The following is a 23,571-nucleotide window of genomic DNA, read 5'->3' on the forward strand; positions in this document are numbered from 1 at the left end:
GGCTTTCCGTGAATAAATGTAGTTCTGCAGCACTTCATATAGACACATGTTCTCCAGATGATGACTTCTTTTTGGATAATATGTGTCCAACATGTTTGATTTCAAAATATCTGTACTTTCTGGGTCATTCTCGGCCAAATATTCAATTTCTCCAACAGATTTCAGTACCCGATTTCTCATTGCTGCAAGGCCTAAACTTGCCCAAATTATTCTTCTTGATTTCGAGTAGAGACTTGCAGAAGATAACCTATCTGAACATTCGTAGGATCCAATTTCTCGATGCGATAACATCTTTAAACTGAAACTGTACAGCTTCTTACTGACAGTCTTCTCGTGAGAAATCTCTTCCCACATTTCTTTCAATTCAGTTTTTTCAGATTTAGTAATGTAAGACGTTACATATCGAGCAACAGCAATGGAATTGTCAGCTACATACTGTATATCCATGTTAGCATTCCACATGGATAAAATGACTGGGTTGTAGTCATTTATATTTTTTGATTCTTCTTTTCTTTTTAGGTTGTAGGTATTCTTAGGTGATTTTCTTGTGATAGTATGTCTCACAGATGACATAAAACTGTTTACTCTTCCATTTGAAAGAACAGGTCTAGGAAATCCAAATCGACATTTAGTGTAGTATTTTTCTTTGCTCTTGTATTTCCGTCGACAGTATTTTCCACACCGATGACTTTGGAAACGTAAAACTTGCTCCTTTAACTTTTTCTCTTCTGTGCTTTTTGGTATAGCACATGTTGCATATTCTTCAATGTAAGATAACACTGCTTCATCAGTATCTGTTCCAAACTTTGGGGCATCCTTGATCCACAACAGCATATGAATATGAGGAGCACCTCTTGCCTGGTACTCTTTTCTCCAAAAGAAATCCACTACTTCTCCTAGAGGTGGATTTTTTTTATTGCAGATGAAGGACATCATAGCCTCAAATCTATGATTGAAATATCTGCAAACATTAACCGGATCCAATGAGCACAGTTCTCCTGCTGTCTTGTATTCGATGTTTTTAATGTTTGAATTTGCCTCTCGTAGAAAATCCAGTAAATCATCCCAAGCGTACTCAGCACAGCTTAGGGTAAGGAACCATGTTGGTGTTCCTAAATTCCGTAACATGCATTTTAATTCACCATGGCGTCGGTACCAATATTCATTTGTCCCACGCTGACAAGCCATCAGATTGATCAGTTGTGTTTCCAAATGATCATCTCGGTGCTGCACTTTCTCCATAAAATCCTTAGCAGACACATTTTGTAAATGTACTCCACTTTTTAAAATGTGATTTACTGCATAAGATAGTGCAGACAAGTCGCTTTCAAATAAAAGATGGAACAAATAAGGAATACTTTGTCGAAATCTGGGATCTTCAGCATATAGTCTTGTTGTCCGATACTCAGAAGCTGGAATCTGTTCTGGACGTTCATCGTATCGTCCTCCTTTTCCTTTAGGAAACAGCTGGGGAAAACATCGAGCTTCCAAGCTCTCCTCCCATACACTCACGGGAGTTCCTTTGGCTTTCTTCATCTGAAACAGATCAATATTGTCTCCCATAACTTCTTTTGAATGAAGAGGATGTATGCTAAAATGTTCATAAATTTCTTCTTCCTTTGACTTGTCCACTTTTTCAATTTGTCCAGTTGATGTTTCTGTGTCTTCTTGTAAATCTTCTTCTTCTTCTTCTTCTATATAAATTGATTCATACCATTTGTTATTCCTTTTCAAATACAAATTAGCTCTTTCCGTACATCTACCAGCTCCTGCCAAATCTTCTTATTCTTTGTAGGTACACCATTAACCAGAATAACTAATGGTTCAGTTTCCAAAGTATCCGCATCAATAGTTTCCATATTTTTTTACAAATCCAAGGGCAAATACACCACTCTACCTTTTAAACCTCTCAGTAAATCTGAAGGAGGTAATTTACAAGTTTTGGGCTCCATACGTACTATGGTCTGGAACGGATGAACACATTGAATAAGTATAGACTCATATGTATTTAATTCAGAAAGTTCAGCAGGAATAGCATCCAATTCTAAATTATTATGTACAGCTCTGGTCGGCATTCTATTTTCCTCTAACTTGTTGTAACAGTATTTACAAATACGCTGATCTTCACCCAATTCAAAACAATTTTCTAGAAATATATATGTGGCAAAATCTTTCCACTTATAATTATCTTCATTTTCACTCTTTCTGTATAGATCAACATTCCTAGTTTGTTTTCTATAATGAGTTCTGCGGCAACAAATACAAGTAATATTTGGTCTTTCATTAGAGATTTTTTCAAATTTTGTTATGTGATCATTAAATGTCTTACTTACAGAGGGTTCTACATTCTCTTCCACTTCTTACTCATTTACTGTGTCCTTTTCTGCACTGTTTTGTTCAGGACCAAAGTAACAAAACTGAATTTCATCAACAACCTTCTCTACATCTGATACCGATCCACGGAACAGAGCCCTATTCAATTCATCTAACTTTATTGCTGGACTTTTAGCAAAATACAACCGTCTCACAAACTTTCTCATTTCAGTATGATGAACAGCCAGCATCCTAAAATGATGGAAACACTATTACACACTTTTCTAGATAGACAAGCCAGAGAATGACCCTGCAAACCAGTATTCTCTCTCACTCTGCATGGATCTAGACTTTGAAGCACCTTAATCTTCTGTTTTACACTTTTTTTACTATATTCTCTTAGAAACTCACGAAATTTATCAATAGATTCCTGACGCACAGTGCAAATACTACTACAATTCCAAGTGTACACTGGGGCTTTAGGACGTCTCTCCATAGCCTCATCCGCCATCACTTGTACCTCATCTCTTGGAACCATTATCTCCTTCTCCATTATGCAACCATTTTTCACTTCATAAGCACGACCTCTGGTGTCAACTGCATGCAGCAAACTATTACTTTGAAAATAACTCTCTTCATTAAAAAAAGGTTCACTACTTGAACTATGCATCCATTTTCCTAAAAACACTTTACAAAAGTTTGTTCTGTTCACTACTCTTTTCCTTTTGCTTTGTGATTTCAGTACATTAACCATTTTATCTAATGTGCGCATCCTATTCAAAATTAAAATGAATAGTTTCCTTTTTAATTCTAATGCCTTTGCTGCAATGGCTTCAATTTCTTTTTTTCTCTTGTAATATTTTGCCTTTTGCTTATATTTCTTCACATCCTTTATCAAATTGGACATAACTCTTCTCTGAAACATTTTTCTACGTATCTCTTTAAACGCTGTTTTTCTGTTTAAGTTAATCTTTATTGTTGCAGAAGGTATATTTGCATTAACTAAATTCTCAATTTTTTCCTGTTTTTTTCTATTGAAAACATTCTTTCCAGTACAGACATTTTGTACATTTTTCCTTTTTTTGAAGATGTTCTTTAAAAAATCTTTTGTCTGCTTACCAGAAGGTTTGTTCTTTTTCCCAACATGAGCATCTCCAACTAACTTAGGTCCTCCAGTTGTCTTCAAATATAGGTTTTTTTTGTGGTCTTTCTTTAGTCTGGATTTTGAAGGCATCTTAAATTTTGTTCACTGCTCTTCAGCAATACCTGAAAAAAACTAAAAAAAAATTCATTTATTTTATTTAAATATATTACTACATTTTTTATGATCTTTTCAAATCTTAAAATACTATGTACCCCTTTCCTACAAGTGAAAATCACAATAACACCATCACAAATTAAATATCTAAAAACAATTCCTGTGTGCACACAGAGTCATGGTTTGAAATTAGGCAGAAAACGAAATTTCTTTGCCAATTGCAAAGCATACTTTCTACTACTTTTTTGGCAAGTGATAAGTACTTTTACAGTCTGACACATTTTGAATCCACTTTTCAGATTCTGAAAACAGCACATGTCCAAACAGCTTTTTCTGACCAGCAACATGTGTAACCTGGGTGACTGACTACACTCCAGCAAGGGCAACCAGCCTTAGTGATGCTGAATGTATTTGCATTACTGATTAAAACCTCAAACCCCACTCGGTTGTGAATAATGTGCTTGATTCCACAGGATAAGCAGCTGGTTGTGTGCTAAGAGTCTGCTTCTGCATAAAAAAATAAAACCCCATTTCCATCTAATGCAAATGTAAAATCACCAGAGCAATACCAAACAGCTTTCTCTGACCAGCAACATGTGTAACCTGGGTGACTGACTACACTCCAGCAAGGGCAACCAGCGTTAGTGATGCTGAATATATTTGCATTACTAAGTGCAACCTCAAACCCCACTCGGATGTGAATACTGTGCATGATTCCACAGGATAAGCAGCTGGGTGTGTGCTAAGAGTCTGCTTCTGCATAAAAAAATAGCTCCCCCTTTCCATCTATTGCAAATGTAAAATCACCAGAGCAATACCAAACACCTTTCTGAGACCAGCAACATGTGTAACCTGGGTGACTGACTACACTCCAGCAAGGGCAACCAGCCTTACTGATGCTGAATGTATTTGCATTACTGACTGAAACCTCAAACCCCACTCGGTTGTCATTACTATGCATGATTCCACAGGATAAGCAGCTGGCTATGTGCTAAGAGTCTGCTTCTGCACAAAAAAATGGCTCCCCCTTTATATCTAATGCAAATGTAAATTCACCAAAACAATACGCAATAAATCTCTGCCTGTAATTCCTATTTGCACACAGAGTCATGTTTTCATATTAGTCACAAAACGAAATTTCTTTGCCAATTTGAAAGCACACTTACTACTCTTTTTTTTGGCAAGTGATAAACACTTTTACAGACTGACACATTTTGAATCCACTTTTCAGATTCTTAAAAAAGCACATGTCCAAACTGCTTTTTCAGACCAGCACCATGTGTAACCTGGGTGACTGACTACACTCCAGCAAGGGCAACCAGCCTTAGTGATGCTGAATGTATTTGCATTACTGACTGAAACCTCAAACCCCACTCGGTTGTGAATACTGTGCATGATTCCACAGGATAAGCAGCTGGGTGTGTGCTAAGAGTCTGCTTCTGCACAAAAAAATGGCTCCCCCCTTTCCATCTAATGCAAATGTAAAATCACCAGAGCAATACGCAATAAATCTCTGCCTGTAATTCCTATTTGCACACAGAGTCATGTTTTCACATTAGTCACAAAACGAAATTTCTTTGCCAATTTGAAAGCACACTTACTACTCTTTTTTTTGGCAAGTGATAAACACTTTTACAGACTGACACATTATGAATCCACTTTTCAGATTCTGATAAAAGCACATGTCCAAACTGCTTTTTCAGACCAGCACCATGTGTAACCTGGGTGACTGACTACACTCCAGCAAGGGCAACCAGCCTTAGTGATGCTGAATGTATTTGCATTACTGACTGAAACCTCAAACCCCACTCGGTTGTGAATACTGTGCATGATTCCACAGGATAAGCAGCTGGGTGTGTGCTAAGAGTCTGCTTCTGCACAAAAAAATGGCTCCCCCTTTCCATCTAATGCAAATGTAAAATCACCAGAGCAATACGCAATAAATCTCTGCCTGTAATTCCTATATACACACAGAGTCATGTTTTCACATTAGTCACAAAACAAAATTTCTTTGCCAATTTGAAAGCACACTTACTACTCTTTTTTTTGGCAAGTGATAAACACTTTTACAGACTGACACATTATGAATCCACTTTTCAGATTCTGATAAAAGCACATGTCCAAACTGCTTTTTCAGACCAGCACCATGTGTAACCTGGGTGACTGACTACACTCCAGCAAGGGCAACCAGCCTTAGTGATGCTGAATGTATTTGCATTACTGACTGAAACCTCAAACCCCACTCGGTTGTGAATACTGTGCATGATTCCACAGGATAAGCAGCTGGGTGTGTGCTAAGAGTCTGCTTCTGCACAAAAAAATGGCTCCCCCTTTCCATCTAATGCAAATGTAAAATCACCAGAGCAATACGCAATAAATCTCTGCCTGTAATTCCTATTTACACACAGAGTCATGTTTTCACATTAGTCACAAAACGAAATTTCTTTGCCAATTTGAAAGCACACTTACTACTCTTTTTTTTGGCAAGTGATAAACACTTTTACAGACTGACACATTATGAATCCACTTTTCAGATTCTGATAAAAGCACATGTCCAAACTGTTTTTTCAGACCAGCACCATGTGTAACCTGGGTGACTGACTACACTCCAGCAAGGGCAACCAGCCTTAGTGATGCTGAATGTATTTGCATTACTGACTGAAACCTCAAACCCCACTCGGTTGTGAATACTATGCATGATTCCACAGGATAAGCAGCTGGCTGTGTGCTAAGAGTCTGCTTCTGCATACAAAAAAATGGCCCCCCCTTTACATCTAATGCAAATGTAAAATCACCAGAGCAATACGCAATAAATCTCTGCCTGTAATTCCTATTTGCACACAGAGTCATGTTTTCATATTAGTCACAAAACGAAATTTCTTTGCCAATTTGAAAGCACACTTACTACTCTTTTTTTGGCAAGTGATAAACACTTTTACAGACTGACACATTTTGAATCCACTTTTCAGATTCTGAAAACAGCACATGTCCAAACTGCTTTTTGAAACCAGCACCATGTGTAACCTGGGTGACTGACTACACTCCAGCAAGGGCAACCAGCCTTAGTGATGCTGAATGTATTTGCATTACTAACTGAAACCTCAAACCCCACTCGGTTGTGAATACTATCCATGATTCCACAGGATAACCAGCTGGCTGTGTGCTAAGAGTCTGCTTCTGCATAAAAAAAACCTCCCCCTTTCCATCTAATGCAAATGTAAAATCACCAGAGCAATACCAAACAGCTTTCTGAGACCAGCAACATGTGTAACCTGGGTGACTCACTACACTCCAGCAAGGGCAACCAGCCTCACTGATGCTGAATGTATTTGCATTACTGAGTGCAACCTCAAACCCTTAAAGTATTCCTTATTTTTACCAGTACGCCTTAATTTTTCGTGAAAACATAGTCCATATTATTTTACATGTTCCTCACATTTAAATTTCTCCCAAAACAGAAAATAATAAACACAACTTCAACAAAAGGAATTCCAATTCTATTATTCATTTCTTAATTTACCATATACATCCCCTCTCAAACTCTAAACTCACCTTTAAAATTAGTTAATTGTAAAAGAAATGTGGCACTCAAACAGCAGATTATCAGAGCCAGGATCTCTGTTCTGTTCACCTCTCTCCTCTCAGCAGAACCAGATAATGGCAAACTTTCCCTCTCTTTTTCCACACATATACATGTTAATTTCAAATCTCAGTGCTTCCCCCTTTTTTTCAAATGTAATCACACATTTCTATTGCTTGAAAACCAACCCTTTTCCAAAAGTACCCTTCCCCCAACTTGACTTCTGCCTAGTACCCTTCCCCCAACTTGACTTCTGCCTGCTACCATAGCAACAGCTCATGGAACACTGCTGTATGGAGTTAGGTCAGAAGTTCGCCACACAATGTTTCATTTCCAAAGAGCAGGAGTGCTTGACTTTTCAAACCTAACAGCAAATCCATAGTACTGTTCTTTGGTAACACATGTTTCTGTACCAATACAAAACATGCTTCTATAAATTTACACATACAGCCTAGTTTTTATTCTAGAATGGTATGAAACAGCCAATCAGTTCTTTTTTTTATAAAAAAAATATGTATGCCTCCATTTCCAAACTGTCTTTCATTTCTTTTTACCATTCTACTGAATTACACCTCCTGAGTGCATCCAGTTCTCCTTTGAAGATGTTCACAGTGTGGATTGTAGGGCACAGCTTTGTCTTCTGGAGTGAAAAGTATGCAGAGAAAACAGATATGGTGAGAGACCTTGCTTTGCCAAATGTAGAAATTAAATGGATTGGTCAGAGAGGGTTAAAGTGGCACCAATTGATGCCATTGGTGAAATCCTTCATGCAAATCCAACACCCTGACCTCATAATAGTGCACTGTGGTGGCAATGACCTAGGCACTTTGACTGGGGTAGGTCTGGAAATGCTTATGAAGGAGACCTTTGCACAACTGTTTTCACTTTTCCCTAAAACTGCCTTTGTGTTTTCTAACATATGCCAAAGGCAAAAATGGAACTGGTCCAATCATTTTTGTCCACAGATTGACAAAGCAAGAAAGCACGTCAACAAATCTGTTTCTGCTTTCCTCCGTGACTATGGTATGGGTTCCATTTACCACAACAACTTGCATTACGACATGCAAGACATTTATAGAGGAGATGGTGTACACTTCACTGATGAAGGGAACAGAGTCTTCCTCTTGAACCTTAGACTCTGCATCGGTACTTACTTGTAGGTACCAATAAAAAATCACTTCATAAACACAACGGCTCTTTTTAGAGCCCCCTAATATCTAAACACTTAAATCTGCATTTCATTTAATTTTTTTTTTTTTTTTACCGTACGCGTACGGTGAGCTTACCGTATGCGTACCCCGCGATTTTTTTTAAAATCAATAAATGTTTTCTTTGTACTTTTCTGTCCTTCTTTGACCCCCTACAAATGTTAGGGGGTCTGTAACTCTCTTCCTTGCCCCCTTTTCAAGTTATCACCCTTTTTTTTCTGAGTGAAATACACAAAATGGCGGCCGCCGCTTCCTGGTTTCGACCGATTCGAATGTTTACTAAGATCTAAGAGCCAAACAGAATCGCGCTCGCGCACGTCACCGCACGCTTACGGTAAGCGCACCGTAAGCGCACCGTAAGCTGGCTCAGATATATATATTGATTTAAAGGCTATTTTCTCAGAATCTACTGAACAGATTTACACCAAACCTACAAAAGGCACTTCCTTGACCTGAGGACTACCTCTCTGCCAAATTTCAAGTAATTCTGTTCAGCCGTTCGGGCTGTAGCTGTGTCTAAAGGTCCTATGGAAAAATGCATGGGAAAAACGCGTTTTGGGACCCCCCTTTTATCTCAGCCCCCGCTTGACGAATCCCCCCGAGACTTTCAGGGTAGGAGCGGAGCGTAGCGCCCCACCTATTTTGAAAATTTCGCGAGGATTCGTGGACCGGCGCCAAAGTTATTCCAAATAGAATGTTGCGGATTTCCTATGGAAACAGGGTCCTAACTATAACTACCTACTGGCAACCGCCAGTAGGTAATATATATATATATATATATATATATATATATATATATATATATATATATATATATATATATATATATATATCCAAAACCTCCTCCTCACGGAGAGTAGAGGCCACACAGGGGTAATCCAGGGGAAACGCTTTATTTCGGCGAATGCATTTCAGCCTGTCGGGCTTCTTCAGCGCCATAAACAATGCTCAGGAAGTCTAAATGCACCACTTGATAAGAGTCCCGCTTCGTTGTCATTGGTCGAAGCCAGCACCTCCCCCAAACATGTGTATCTGCTCACCCATTTGCAGTTCACGTACTCCTTCCGAACTGCAAATCCCAGAATGCAGTATAGTTCCAGGTAGGTAGTGCAGGGGGGTAATGTAAAAACAAATAGTAGCGCTTTGTGCAGGACAGTCCGTAGTGCTTTTAAAACCAATGTCCTGTTGTGCTGTACAAAAAGCGCTTCCCTGGGTCCCCAAACTACGTCAGCCTCGGAGTCCAGAAATCCATCCGACGGGGGCAGCGATGTCAGTGCATCCCGCCCAGCGTGAAATGAAATCACCTCATGACCGCCCCATCTCAAACTGGAACTCGTAGGTGGGCCCAAACTGTTCAAATCCTTGAAAGTCGCCACAGCTGCCGAAACAGAAGCCAGTAACGTATGGGCCAACTTGTAACGTAGGAGCCTCCAGAACGCGTCTCTGGCTGACGCGTGAAACATCTCCAAAACCTCCTCCTCACAGACAGAGTAGAGGCCACACAGGGGTAAACCAGGGGAAACGCTTTATTTCGGCAAATGCATTTCGGCCTGTCGGCCTTCTTCAGCGCCATAAACAATGCTCAGGAAGTCTAAATGCACCACTTGATAAGAGTCCCGCTTCGTTGTCATTGGTCGAAGCCAGCACCTCCCCCAAACATGTGTATCTGCTCACCCATTTGCAGTTCACGTACTCCTTCCAAACTGCAAATCCCAGAATGCAGTATAGTTCCAGGTAGGTAGTGCAGGGGGGTAATGTAAAAACAAATAGTAGCGCTTTGTGCAGGACAGTCCGTAGTGCTTTTAAAACCAATGTCCTGTTGTGCTGTACAAAAAGCGCTTCCCTGGGTCCCCAAACTACGTCAGCCTCGGAGTCCAGAAATCCATCCGACGGGGGCAGCGATGTCAGCGCATCCCGCCCAGCGTGAAATGAAATCACCTCACGACCACCCCATCTCAAACTGGAACTCGTAGGTGGGCCCAAACTGTTCAAATCCTTGAAAGTCGCCACAGCTGCCGAAACAGAAGCCAGTAACGTATGGGCCAACTTGTAACGTAGGAGCCTCCAGAACGCGTCTCTGGCTGACGCGTGAAACATCTCCAAAACCTCCTCCTCACGGACAGAGTAGAGGCCACACAGGGGTAAACCAGGGGAAACGCTTTATTTCGGCGAATGCATTTCTATATATATATCAAAAAAAGTCTCTCCAATAACCACAGAGAGGGAGCGAGAAGCACTCTACTGCCAGCATATTTTTATTTCAAAACAGGACATCAAACAGGAATGCCCCCCGACGCGTTTCGATATGTTCATCTTACTCATGGGGTAAAGCGGCAATTCAAACAATGTGTGCTTCGCGACTCATTTTTTTATATACTTTTCAAGCAGACGACCAATGATATTCAACTCTCATGCGAACTGCTTTTCCAGCGCATTGTGGTCCCAATAGTCTCTTGAGCACCGCGCTAAGCACACATTTTGTAAAACCCAAGTGGGATCACCTCTTTAATGTCCGTATGAATTTCCCAAGTCTTGCAGTCCCGAATGCAGCGTTACTTCAAAGCTGCCGGGCCCTCTACGCAGGCAATCTGCGATGGCTCCATCCGTCCATAATTCATCCAGGCGGTAAGTGACAAAATGTGTGCTTAGCGCTGTGCTCAAGAGACTATTGGGACCACAATGCGCTGGGAAAGCAGTTCGCATGAGAGTTGAATATCATTGGTCGTCTGCTTGAAAAGTATATAAAAAATGAGTCGCGAAGCACACATTGTTTGAATTGCCGCTTTACCCCATGAGTAAGATGAACATATCGAAACGCGTCGGGGGGCATTCCTGTTTGATGTCCTGTTTTGAAATAAAAATATGCTGGCAGTAGAGTGCTTCTCGCTCCCTCTCTGTGGGTATTGGAGAGACTTTTTTTGATATATATATATATATATATATATATATATATATATATATATATATATATATATATATATATATATATATATATATATATATATATATATATATATATATATATATATATTCACTTAAAAAACCATAGCTTCACACATGTTATAGTTAGGAATTAGCATTTAAAAAACCTTGCAAATTCACTGAAAAAACCATAGGTTTCACACATGTTATAGTTAGCTGGACATTTCACTCGTAAAAAACCATTGAAATTCCCCCGTTATAGTTAGTTCAGGTAACTATAACTCGCGCGACCGCAATCCACTGCTGATGACGACACATATTACATCACTGTATTCACTAAGATACTGTTAATAAGTCAGTTATACAATTAATTTTACCAAAAAAACCCATCCATTTAGACACTTATTTACCCGTTTATTCTTCCATTAACCTTTAGATATACATATATAAAAAATATTTATTTTACAGAAAGACACATATTCACTGGATGATGTCATCAGTGATGTAATATGTGACGTCATCAACAGTGGATTGCGGTCGAGCGAGTTATAGTTACCTGAACTAACTATAACGGGGGAATTTCAATGGTTTTTTACGAGTGAAATGTCCAGCTAACTATAACATGTGTGAAACCTATGGTTTTTTTCAGTGAATTTGCAAGGTTTTTTAAATGCTAATTTCTAACTATAACGTGTGTGAAACCTATGTTTTTTTAGTGAATTTGTAAGGTTTTTTAAATGCTAATTTATGTATGTATTATTATATTTTTTATATATTTATTTTACAATAAACTACCTATGTATATAGTTATAGATTGACTGTATCCTGTAATATGGAATGGCTCAGCTTTTTTTTTTTGAATTTGGATAAAGTTGAACAGCATAGAATATCTTCTATAAACTTATAAACAGTTTAAAATGTTTTTTTTTTTTAAGGGTTTTTCACCGTGCGCGCACCGTGCACGCATGGTGCGCGTACCCCGCGATTTTTTGAAAAAAAAGTAAAATGTTTTTTTCACCCTTCGGGGTCCTTCAGGGACCCCCTGACAAAGGCTAGGGGTCAGGAACTCTCTACCCTGCCCCCTTTTCACGTTCTCCACCTTTCTTTTTCACTGCCACACACAGAATGGCGTCCGACACTTCCTGATTTCGACCGATTTGAATGTTGACTGGCATCTAACCACCAATCAGAATTACGCTCGCGCACGGCACCGTGCGCGCACGGTGCGCGCATATAGATATTTATGTACTTTTACCTGCAATTTTCTCAGGAACTACTGAACAGATTGACACCATATATGCAAAAGGCACATGCCTGACCTGAGGACTACCTCTTTGCCAAATTTCAAGTAATTCTGTTCAGCCGTTCGGGCTGTACCTTCGACTAAAGGTCCTATGGGAAAATGCATGGGGAAAACGCGTTTTGGGGCCCCCCTTTTTTCTCAGCCCCCGCTTGACGAATCACCCCGAGACTTTCAGGGTAGGAGCTGAGCGGAGCGCCCCATTAGTTTTGAAAATTTCACGAGGATTCGTCAACCGGCGCCAAAGTTATTAAAAATAGAATTTTCAGATTTCCTATGGGAACTCGGTCCTAACTTTAACTATCTACTGGCATCCGCCAGTAGATAATATATATATATATATATATATATATATATATATATATATATATATATATATATATATATATATATATATATATATATATATATATATATAGTTCAGCAAAAGCCGTTCTCAGAACAAACAAGTCCCAACACGCTCGGGCTCTTTTTCTCGAGTTTATTGTGGCTTTGGGTGACGTGTTTTGACCGTCTCTGCAGTCTTTTTCACAAAAGTACCCCAGCACCATTTTGTGCAATTTATACTTTTTTTCTTTTCACAATCCTTAAAGTGACAGTGCAAATTTTGTTCATCATTTAATACAACAAAGTTTTTGTTCACTATTTCCACAATTGCACTATATGTTTCAAACCTTGAACGAAATGAACCTTACTAATCAGAATTAACATCAACATCATAATGGTTGACTACAAAATTAAACATGAATCGTGACTCTCTAATATGTGTTAAAACTATTTATGCATACTGTGATTGTATAATCTTTTGGACAATATTGCAAATACAGCACTGCAAACCTCTGACTGTTGGATTCTTGTACCTCAATTTAGTAGGACAATCTTCACATTCACTATTTGTTCTGCAAGCGTTCAATTTTCCCATTCATTTCCAAAAATTATTAAAGCTGTATTGCAAATCATTGTAACATTGTTTTCAAAGTGCATAGTGCCTCTCTCACACTGGACCCTTGTTCCAAAATATTTAATACTTTCTTTATAAGCCAGTGCTAGTTGTTCATAAAGTGTTGTGTGCTAAACAACAACCGCTTTACTGCCAAAACCGTACATAGCATCATTTAACATGAAGCTATATTGCACTAACATACAGTACATCTTTTTTTATTCTCAGCCCTGCAACTTATATCCCTGAGTTCAAACAATTACTTGAACACACCGATAAAGTGCTAATTCCTTATGTAAGCATATACACTTGAATAAAGTGCAAACAATGAATTAATGCATAATAAGGTGCAACAAATTGGAAGGTATTATATATACAGCAACAAACTATTGGAAGTAAGTACCTCCTTCAGCTGCTATACACAAATTGTTGTCCTACCCCAAATAAAAGTGCCTAGTGCAACCTTCATGTAATCCTCAAAGATATTTTAAAGATTCTTAGTATATATTTAAAAATTCTTAGGATTTTTAACATCTCTCTGCAAATGCCCCAATGTGCATTGCACCTCCTATTGCTCCCCTTTCCAAATTCTTCTATTCCATGTATGCATTTCTAAAGTGCTCTGTGCTCAAAGTTATAAAACTTTCCCTCCCTTTCTCTCAGGTAATTTTTCAGATTGGCTCTCAGACTGTAGATCGAAACTATAAATGTATATGTAGGTCCTCTTCAATGTTAAGACCCATAGCAGCCTTCAAATTGAATCTTAAAATGAGTTTCGATTCCAACTGTCTCAAGCAACATTCTCTATTACCTCCTCTGCTCTGAATTGGTACCTGATCTATAACAAAATATTGCAAATTGTCCAAGTTGCTGTCATGTACTGACTCAAAGTGCCTCGCCATTGGATAGGTAGAGTCCTTGTTTACCATCGCTGTGATATGTTGAAGTATTCTCTGGTGGATATTCAATATAGTACTTCCTATATACTTTTTCTGACAGCTACATCGTAGAACATACACTACATTATCACTTTTGCAGTGGAGAGGTTGTTGAACGGTACAGTTAAATGTTGAATGTTAACTCCATATTTACAAGCTTTACACTTATGGCACTTGGAGAAACCTCCTCTGCCTTTCAGCTATGTTCCACCCACTCTCATTTCTGGACTACTGACAACTAAGTCATCCCTCATTGACCTCGCCCTTCGGAACATCATTACGGGGTTTTTACTTATCTTATGTCCAATGGCTGGGTCACTACACAGTAAGTGCCAATTTTTTCAAAATATGTGCCTCAATTCACCATGTTGAGTGTTAAATCTGGTGATGAATCGTAGATCATGTGCAGATTCACCTCGCTTACTGTCCTTAAAGAGCAATTTATCCCTTTCTTTGTTTGCTTTAGTCCTTGCTGTTCTCAGAACTTGAGTATTGTAGCCCCTTGCTGTGAATCTTTCTTCTTAATTTTGCTGTGCCAAATCTAGTTGTACTCTCTCACTGCAGTTCTTTCTCATACACAGATTCTCAGCATAGAGGATACTGTATTTTAAGCTCATGAGGTGAAAACTCTTGGCTTGTAAAATTGTGTTACCTGATGTGTTCTTCCTAAAAACTTTCATGTGTAGTTTCCCTTGCTCAGTGTAAACACTTAGATCTAAAAACTCTACTGACTTTTGACTTATGTGCGAGGTAAAGTGCAAATTAAGTGTGTTAATGTTAATTTTCTCCACAACATCTTTTGCTGAACTTACTGGTCCCGACCAGATAATGAATAAGTCATCAATAAAACGTGACCACAAGATAACATTCTCCAGCATTTCCTATGAGCATATATTTGGTAGCACCTGCTCCTCCCACCAGCCCATATGCAAATTGACATAGCTGGGAGCGAAGCAGGCACCCATGGCAGTCCCTCTTAATAGTCAGAAAACATCTGAGCCAAATAGAAATGTTTTATTGTTTAGGCTCCAGTAGATCATTTCCAAGATCATTTCTGTATGCCTGTACATAGTGAGGGGCCCGGAGCTTAAAAAATACTTTACCGCTCACATGCCATCCTCATGGGAGATGCTAGTGTATAAGGAAGCCACCTCTAGCGTCATTAAGATATAATCCTCCTCCCAATTAATGTAATACATTTTACATAAAAAATCTCCTGTATCTTTAATGTAAGATGACAAGTGTTTGACTGACTACTTCAGAAAAAAATCAACAAACTTTGACGTGCTGTCCAACAGACTGCCAAACGCCAAAATTATTGGCTGGCCTGGAGGTGTAACTAGAACTTTGTGCACCTTTGGTATCAAATAAAAAACAAGTAACACCAGTTCATTCACTTTGAGGAATTGGAATTCGTAATTGTTAAAAGGCCCAAAGTTTTCCATTTAGAAAATTGACTATGGTAATCTGTCTTAATCCTTACAGCTTCACTTTTCACTATTTCTCAGAGCAGTCTGTGGCTCCTAATTGTGCCTTGGCCTCCTTTATATTCATTTCTAAAGGCCAAAGTACAGTATTACCACCTTTATCAGCTTGCCTCACCACTATGTCCTTTCTTTGATGCATTTTTTGCATAAGCTGTTTATATTATATCAACCTGTTCTTATCTTTAAGCTGTTTGTTACTATGTCTGCTTATTTGTCATTTCTTGAAATCTTTCATCACTGCTTCGCAAAACATGTCAATGGCATAACTAGGCATTACTGGAACAAAGACTGATTTGGGCCTATATATATATATATATATATATATATATATATATATATATCCACAGACATAAGTTACGGGAGTACGGTGCTTCAAATGCGGCGCTCCTGGACGGGCTCCGTTAACCCAATATTCATCACCAACTTTTGTTTATCCAAAAGAAATCCAGGACACGCAGGAGTGTATGTTGCAAGATTTAATGGGCAAGGTAGCGCCTCACCAACGCGTTTCGCTTTGCAAAGCGAAACGCGTTGGTGAGGCGCTACCTTGCCCATTAAATCTTGCAACGTACACTCCTGCGTGTCCTGGATTTCTTTTGGATAAGCAAAAGTTGGTGATTAATACATATATATATATATATATATATATATATATATATATATATATATATATATTTTCACTGAAAAAAACATAGGTTTCAGGGGAGTTATAGTTAGCTGGACTTTTCACTCGTACAAAACCATTGAAATTCCCCCGTTATAGTTAGTTCAGCTAACTATAACTTGCGCGCCCGCAATGCACTGCTGATGACATCACATATTACATCACTCATGACATGGTCAGTGACATCACTCATGACATCACTGATGACATCATCCTTGTGTAGAGTGGCAGAACTCCTCTCACCCTAATATAACCTTTGATACACACATTAAAAAATAGAAACTAACATTTTCAAAACAATGGACATACCAATACCAGTTACAACAACCTATTCAGTAATTCTAAGATCCACATACACATCCACTCAGTCGCCAACAGTCCTATACAGTCACTCATACATGTACTCACTCATCATATGTACTCATCACTTTTAGAAACACATACTTATTCGTACAGGAACTCTTCCAATCTCTCACTCTCACATATACTCACTTATATACACCAATAGTCACATACACTAGTTTAAAACATATGTAGTTACTCATAAAGACACTATTGAGACAGTCATTCACTCTTTAACACACACATGCACACACTCATCCACCCATACAGTCCTGCACACATGCTGTCTTCAACACATACAAACAGTGAGTCACTCATTCATGTACCTAAGCACTACGTAATACACCCCACCGAACAATACAGACACTCGGACACTCATACTGATACTCAAAAAACCAACTAATAACCTATATAGACACTCATGTAGCTACTCACCAACCCATGCAGCCACTTATACACAAAGTGAGAGACTGATACAGATATTTACATATTTAAACATTACTCACTAAGCCATGTATTCACTAAGATACACTTAATCAGTCAGTTATACAATCAATTTTTCAAAAACAAATCATCCATTTAGACACTTATATACCCATTTATTCTTCCATCGACCTTGAGATATACATATATAAAACATATTTAATTTTCAGGAAAACACATATTCACTGGATGATGTCATCAGTGATGTCATCAGTGATGTCATTTGAGATGTCATCAGTGATGTAATCAGTGATGTCACTGACCATGTCATGAGTGATGTAATATGTGACGTCATCAGCAGTGCATTGCGGGTGCGTGAGTTATAGTTAGCTGAACTAACTATAACGGGGGAATTTCAATGGTTTTGTATGAGTGAAAAGTCCAGCTAACTATAACGCCCCTGAAACCTATGGTTTTTTCAGTGAATTTCCAAGGTTTTTTAAATGCTAATTTCTAACTATAATGTGCCTGAAACCTATGGTTTTTTCAGTGAATATATATATATATACATACATATATAAACATATATATATAATCTGGATATCTATATAAATATAAATGCATGCATACATATACATATATGCATACATATGCATGTTATGTACATGAACGTTTGAAAAACACTAATACAAGCAAAGCTTAAAAGCCACCTAAGTACAAACAGAATTGCTTTAACTTAAATGAGGGCGGGACCTATTGCATTTTCAATGCTTGTTTACTTTGGTTCCATCAAGAAGGCATTCAGATGTGTCACACATTTGCCATAAATTCTGAATGGTAGCACTCTAGTTGGTAATTAGATCACTGTAGTAAAGCTACTGCTCACCAGGGAAGTCTGCTGGTGGTATTAAAAGTGCATGTTTCAGTCTGCATGTCAAAATTCTTTAATGAAATAGAAGAGGATTTGAGAAGTCAAAATGTGCCCTAATTTTTCTTTCTGCAGCACTAATCATAATTTCTATGGCAAAATGAACCCCCTCATTTTGTTCCTTGCAAATTAAATGTTTTAAGTGTTACCACTTTATTCCAATCAAGATGGCTTCAGGTGTGCCATACGTTTGTCATAAGTAGGACTGTTAGTGCTCTAGTTGTTCTTTAGAACACTCTGGGACATTCTGTCATTGGGCTATACTTGGGCTACATCTGGGTGATATTTGTGCTACATTTGGGCTCTTTTGTCTCTGGTTGCTATCTTGGGAGACTTATTTGTTATGAAGTTTCCTAATTTTCTCATTTACTACAGTCTCCTCAGTAGGAAATACTTTCAGGTTTTTTACTTTGATTCCATCAAGAAGAGGATTTGAGAAGTCACCTCAAAATGTGCCCTAATTTTTCTTTTTTCCGTACTAATCATAATTTCTATGGCAAAATGAACCCCCTCATTGTGTTCCTTTTAAATTAACTACTCTCTACTACTCACTCTCCACTACTCACTCTCCACTACTCACTCTCCACTACTCACTCTCTACTACTCACTCTCTACTACTCACTCTCCACTACTCACTCTCCACTACTCACTCTCTACTACTCTACTACTCTCTCTACTACTCTCTCTACTACTCACTCTCTACTACTCTCTACTACTCACTCTACTACTCTCTACTACTCTTTACCACTCACTCTCTACTACTCTACTACTCTCTCTCTACTACTCACTCTCTACTACTCACTCTACTACTCTCTACTACTCTCTCTACTACTCGCTCTCTACTACTCTCTACTACTCACTCTCTACTACTCACTCTCTACTACTCTCTACTACTCTCTCTACTAATCACTCTCTACTACTCTCTCTACTACTCACTCTCTACTACTCTCTACTACTCACTCTCTACTACACACTCTCTACTACACACTCTCTACTACTCTCTACTACACACTCTCTACTACACACTCTCTACTACACACTCTCTACTACTCTCTACTACTCACTCTCTACTACTCTACTACCCCCTACTACTCTCTCTCTACTACCTACTCTCTACTACTCTCTCTCTACTACTCACTCTCTACTACTCACTCTCTACTACTCTCTACTACTCTCTACTACTCTCTACTACTCTCTACTACTCTCTACTACTCTCTACCACTCACTCTCTATTACTCACTCTCTATTACTCACTCTCTACTACTCACTCTCTACTACTCTCTACTACTTTCCACTACTCTCTACCACTCACTCTCTACTACTCACTCTCTACTACTCTCTACTACTCACTCTCCACTACTCACTCTCTACTACTCACTCTCTACTACTCACTCTCTACTACTCTCTACTACTCTCTACTACTCTCTACCACTCACTCTCTATTACTCACTCTCTATTACTCACTCTCTACTACTCCCTCTCTACTACTCTCTACTACTTTCCACTACTCTCTACCACTCACTCTCTACTACTCACTCTCTACTACTCTCTACTACTCACTCTCCACTACTCACTCTCCACTACTCACTCTCCACTACTCACTCTCTACTGCTCACTCTCTACTGCTCACTCTCTACTACTTTACTACTCTCTCTACTACTCTCTGTACTACTCACTCTCTACTACTCTCTACTACGCACTCTACTACTCTCTACCACTCACTCTCTACTACTCTACTACTCACTCTCTACTACTCTCTACTACTCTCTCTCTACTACTCACTCTCTACTACTCACTCTCTACTACTCACTCTCTACTACTCTACTACTCCCTACTACTCTCTCTACTACTCACTCTCTACTACTATCTACTACTCACTCTCATCTACTCTCTACTACTCACTCTCTACTACTCACTACTACTCACTCTCTACTACTACTCTCTCTACTACTCTCTCTCTACTACTCTCACTCTACTACTCACTCTACTACTCACTCTCTGCTACTCTCTACTACTCATTCTCTACTACTCTCTACTACTCTCTCTGCAATTCACTCTCCACTACTCACTCTCTACTTCTATCTACTACTCACTCTCTATTACTCACTCTACTGATCTCTACTACTCACTCTACTACTCACTCTCTACTACTCTCTACTACTCACTCTCTATTACCCACTCTCTACTACTCTCTACTACTCACTCTCTACTACTCACTCTCTACTACTCACTCTCTACTACTCTCTCCTACTCACTCTCTGCTACTCTCTCTACTACTCTCTACTACTCACTCTCTACTCTCTATTCTCTATTACTCACTCTCTACCTCTCTCTCTACTACCCCCTACCTCTCTACCTCTACCTCTCTACCTCTACCCCTCTACCTCTACACCTCTACCTCTACACCTCTACCTCTACACCTCTACCTCTACACCTCTCTACACGCACACATATATATGCATATGCATTTATATATATGTATGTGTATATATACACATACATATATAAACATATATATAATCTGCATATCTATATAAATATAAATGCATGCATACATATACATATATGCATGTTATGTACATGAAAGTTTGAAAAACACAAATAAAAGCAAAGCTAAAAAGCCACCTAATTACAAACAGAATTGCTTTAACTTAAACGAGGGCGAGACCTATTGCATTTTCAATGCTTGTTTACTTTGGTTCCATCAAGAAGGCATTCAGATGTGTCACACATTTGCCATAAATTCTGAATGGTAGCACTCTATTTGCTCATTAGATCACTGTAGTAAAGCTACTGCTCACCAGGGAAGTCTGCTGCTGGTGATGGAGTGGGTAGTGCAAAAGTTTGTATACCCCCCATTCTGCATGTTTATATTAATTAGAATCATTTATTAATGTAATAGTATTAATGTGTTTGCATGAAGTTTAATCAACATTACTAATGTATGAAATACACGTGAGATTTGCATTTTGCATGGCTAAATAATTTGTAATTAACATATGTACGGATACTAACATTAGGAAAATAGAATATCGCATGATATATGTTACATTTGTGACGTTTTCGTAATGATGCACCAGATGACATCAATGGGTGAATATGAACGCTTTAAATGTCACTATACGCTAGGTAATTACAAGCACATAGGGGAATTAGTGACGGTTTAACATTTTATTCATTATTTCTATGTATTAATTACTCTTTTGTGTTTGTTTCGCTTAAGTTGTCCTTTGGGCTAAAACCAAGATGGCCGCCAAATTGACACGACGTGATGGCCACCATTCCACGAGGTTTCGGACGAAGTGCGCATGCGCCAAAACATGTACCAGTGGCCTCGACATGACCCCGCTCTCGTTGTACCCAAGCAAGGCCACGGTGGGAGGCCTGCCAAGTATCTTGACAAAGGACTTTTACAAAAACCGGAACCATCATGAATAATGACATAACCTCTTGAACTGTGTGAAACCTCAGCGGACGATCCTAACCGACCAATAGGTGAAGCCCACATTTTATAAAATGTATCTTCTTGACACTACTTTTATTATAAAAATGACGGTAGAATAGAGAGAGATTAATGCTGCTACTACTTACGTTGCGTGCTTTTCTTTTGCTGACGGAGACGATGGTGACGCTACGTGACGGCTGCGTTCCTGAATCTTTGACAGACTGAATTGCTGCCCATTTCTTTGATGAACTGAGGACTTCCTAAAATCTATGGGCACTGATAGAAGCTTGCACGGCTCTGGTCCTTGTCCATTCTTGGGACTGTAGCGTCCTGCATGAAGAACTTTCTAAATCCGACTGATTAACGACTAAATTTGATGACTTCGAGGATGACAAGGAGCCAGACTAGGTAAATATGGTGTTCTGTGATTTGTGTAAAGACTAATAAATTTACTAGACGGAACTAAATTCTTGCATTTAATTAGATAAACAAAATATTGATTAACAAGCAAATGTGTTGGTCGTTTATTGAGAGAAGATAGATCAGGATCTTGAGTGTGTTTTAGCAGGACTAAATCACCCTACCGATTCAACTAAATGATCCATTGATCACGTGGGAGGAGTATCTTGATGTTTAGCTTTACGATGTGTAGAGATAAGGATATTGGTTTGGTTTGGTGATTATTGCTTGTACATTGCTTATCGATTATTGATTATTGATTGGTATTGGTTTATGTATTAACACTCTATGTTGAGTCGCTTCAGGTTCTATGTTGTTTGCACGGCTTCTGGGAGGTAGGAAGTCGGAAGTTTGTAACGGTTCTGTAGTAGAGCAGAGGTAAGCGCTGCTCTCGGGAAAGACGGAATTGTTGTTGCCCTGTAGGTACACAGGGGAAACGTGTAACGAGTGAAGTTGCACGACGCATTGTCTGGGTTCGGTTCGGTGACATCGTTGTGTGTTGCCATTAGAAATATCTCCTGTATGATAGCGAAGGTCACCTGTGAAATTTTGGTCTTATGTACCAGGAGTCCAGAAGAAGCTCTGATAACACTTATCACTGGAAAGGTAATAGGTGTTCCCTAAGTTTGCTAGAAGGATAAAGTAGAAGGAAGTGCTACTTTATTAACGTATGTCATAATTCTGTAGTAGGGCAGACGGTTCGCTGTTCTCGGGAAAGACAGAGTTCTGTGTGAATGAACAATATTTTCTGTGTTAAAGTGCGTGAATGAGAAGGCATTCGGGTTAATTGCAAAACTCTGGTTTTATTTCTCAGGAGCATTGGGTCTCCAACTAGGTGTCTTAATTCTGGAGAAACAGTTAGCTAATGCTTGCTAGAAGGGTAAGGTAGAGGGATGTGCTACTTTATCAACGGAAGTAACAATTCTGTAGTAGGGCAGAGGTAAACGCTGCTCTCGGAAAAGACGGAATTCTTGTGAGAAAGGCCTTTTACTATTCTTTGGTTAGCGAAGCGGACAATGGTGGCGTTTTTATGTCGTTACTAACAGGTTTGTGAATTTGAAGAATGTAAAAAGCTTACCGAGGGAATTTTGTAAAGGAGGGGTCAGCAGGAGCAGGAGCTGCGATAGCGAAAAAAGCTGAAGTCAGAAAAGCCGCGCTGGGATTGGCTAGTCAGTGAGAAATGTAGACTGGGATTGGAGAATTGCAGAAGTGACGTAGACTGTCCGGATTGGTGCGTTAGTGTGAGTCGCGCTACGATTGGTTAAAATAACAGAACAGTCGTAAGAAAAAGACTAGCGATACACGAAAGACAAAATGATGTATTACGATCCACCTGAAAAGGAGAAAAAGTCCTGGTTTGGGAA

The sequence above is a fragment of the Triturus cristatus genome, chromosome 2_2 (genome assembly GCF_964204655.1).
Source record: "Triturus cristatus chromosome 2_2, aTriCri1.1, whole genome shotgun sequence".
Lineage (NCBI taxonomy): Eukaryota > Metazoa > Chordata > Amphibia > Caudata > Salamandridae > Triturus > Triturus cristatus.